At 35.0% G+C, this 2,509-nt stretch overlaps 1 pseudogene; it reads left to right on the plus strand.

The window, feature by feature from the left end:
* The first annotated feature begins 1,171 nt into the window (after nt 1-1,171).
* LOC149537368 (protein DMP7 pseudogene) lies at nt 1,172-1,777 on the plus strand (annotated as a pseudogene).
* The last annotated feature ends 732 nt before the right edge of the window (nt 1,778-2,509 follow it).

A 2,509-nucleotide genomic window follows, 5' to 3' on the forward strand; every position in this document is an offset into this window, starting at 1 on the left:
AAAAAGGAAGCTTATGCTTCTTTTCCCAGCTCAATTTCTGATACCGTACAAAAGTTGCAGCTATAGCTGCACAATGATCTAACGAAGAATAAAAAAATTAAGTTGAGTAAAATTTAATGACAAAGAAGGCAAAGCAGCGGAGTAGAATTAAATCTCTGATTCAATACTAACAACCGCAGAGATGAATAATTATTGCAATAATGAAGCCACCGTTTGATAAAGTAATTTACATTGAAATATTTGCATCTTGAACCTAACACCAGATTTATTAGTTGGAGTTAATGCATAGAAACGGTTGCCCTCCATTTATGCAAAAAATTGAGGAATTAGACTGACTATCATCTGCAAATCATAGATACGAGAGATGCTTTGCAGGTTTACATGATTGAAACTGATAATTAACGCAATTTTTGCAAGCTAAATCTTGTTATATCTATCAAAATTTGCAATTGTGGACTCTAAGTTGAAGAGGTGCACATGTGGCCTGTGCCCTATCCCTAAACCCTCAACCAATTTTTTTTTCATTTGACATTTGGGATCATATCATAGAAAGGAACCACATTAAACGCAGTTCATTGGATGTTTGCAGTTCATTGGAGATGGAAGTTAAGCATGGAGTCCCCTAAAGTAGACTTAACAACACGTGGCCACGGGCTTGGTATAGCTGCTAATCATGGACTCAATTATGCGTTTTATAGCTTCAACAACTGCCTATACTTGTCATGGTCATGGTTTTCTTGTAGCAGTCTTACTATAACGTATGTGATACTTTGTTCTGGCATGTCGTTAGGGGAAAATTCACATAGAATTGCATATTGACAACTTTGTTCTGGCCTACTGTTCATGTATTGATGGAGAATCTAATATATTTCAACCAAACATTGAAGTGTAGATATTAGATCCAACAACCACCCTTTCTTTAGAAAAGACCAAAAACGTAGTTGGCAATTTCCTTGGCTTGTATTCAAATCAGGTGAATAGAAACCAAATATATCCCAATTCATAAGATGAATGTGCAGCGGTCCATCCAAGGAGGAACACATGTTAATCTAAAGTTTTAGATGTATAAAAATAATTCATTTGCAACCTCTGTCAATCAATTATTTAGCAATCTCTGAAGTTGAAGCTCTGAGAAAGAATCCACTAGAGAAGGAGCAATCTCATGAACACCATGAAACAGACAGCTCGTAATGTCAAGTCTACTGAGGAAAGTTTAATTCCTAGTTCTTCAAAAAAGGCAACGACGACCACTTCAAGAGTGGTCAATACCACATTATCTTCTGCATCTAATATTGCAAAGATATTACCCACTGGAATTCTGTTTGTGTTTCAAGCTCTTTCTAATCTTCTTCCCAACAATGAAGAATGCGAAAAATCAGATAAGTATTTAGTAGCGGTGGTCTTGGGTATTCTTGGAGTAGCATGCTTCGTCTTTTCACTGATAGACACCTTCAAAGATGCCTCCACAGGGAAGGTCCATTATGGGATTGCTACCATTAATGGGTTAGCCACTGCTAATGGAATTAAGCCTTCAAATGAGCCTGAGTATAAGATTATGCCCAAGGATTTGGTTCATGCAGCTATGGCAGTTTTGGTATTTTTTGTGATAGCCCTCACAGACCAAAAAGTAGTCCATTGTTTATATCCATCGGAAGAAGATAACATACAGAAGGTGTACCAGGCACTTCTTGTTGCGGTGGGTGCACTTAGTGGTGTCATAGTTGTTAAGCTTCCCTCGAAAAGGCAAGGAATCACTAGTCCGGTTACCACAACATGACGTCAAAGCTTAAGAAGCATTTATCTTATTTTCATATTCTCGGTAACTAACTCTTATATGACTTTTACATAGGAGTGTTAAGTTGTTTGTTTATGTGAAAGTTCAGGGTCATTGCCTGTATCGTCCAATACATTATATGTAATCTATATGAATTTGAAGTAAATATAAGAAATCATATTGTTAGTTATATTTAGGTATAAAGGAAAAGTATATCGGATGGCTAATCTGTAAAAAAACCGGGATGTTTCCCTAACATGCCTAATCGAAATTATACTTTTATTATTCATTTGACAGTAAATATGATAGTGCAATGTATAGGCCGTATTTTCCACTTCCTCTAACTCAACGAAAAAATAATGTATTTCCACATAATCAATGCTTTGTGGTAGCATATATAACAATTTAGTAGTTTATAGTGGGATTTGTAATAAATTTATAGTATTAAATTAACTGACATAATTTTTTTTTACTAAGGCAAGATTTTGGCAAGACTCAAGCCTTAAAACAAACCAAGGTGGGTATTAAAGGTTTAATCAGCAATATTGCAAAAGGAATTGAAATAGAACAATAAAAACATGTAGAAGAACAATCTAATAGTGAAGTCGAATAGCCAACAACATTAAAATATTAGTAAAAATTAAAATTTAAGAGAATAGGAGGAAGCACCATCAAAACAAATGAAGAAAGTTCTAATCAAGGGAAGGCTAATTTCAGAGGTAGAAAATTCACTCA

Source organism: Cupressus sempervirens, chromosome 9 (genome assembly GCF_028749045.1).
Source record: "Cupressus sempervirens isolate cs-2001-9-10 chromosome 9, ASM2874904v1, whole genome shotgun sequence".
Taxonomy (NCBI): domain Eukaryota; kingdom Viridiplantae; phylum Streptophyta; class Pinopsida; order Cupressales; family Cupressaceae; genus Cupressus; species Cupressus sempervirens.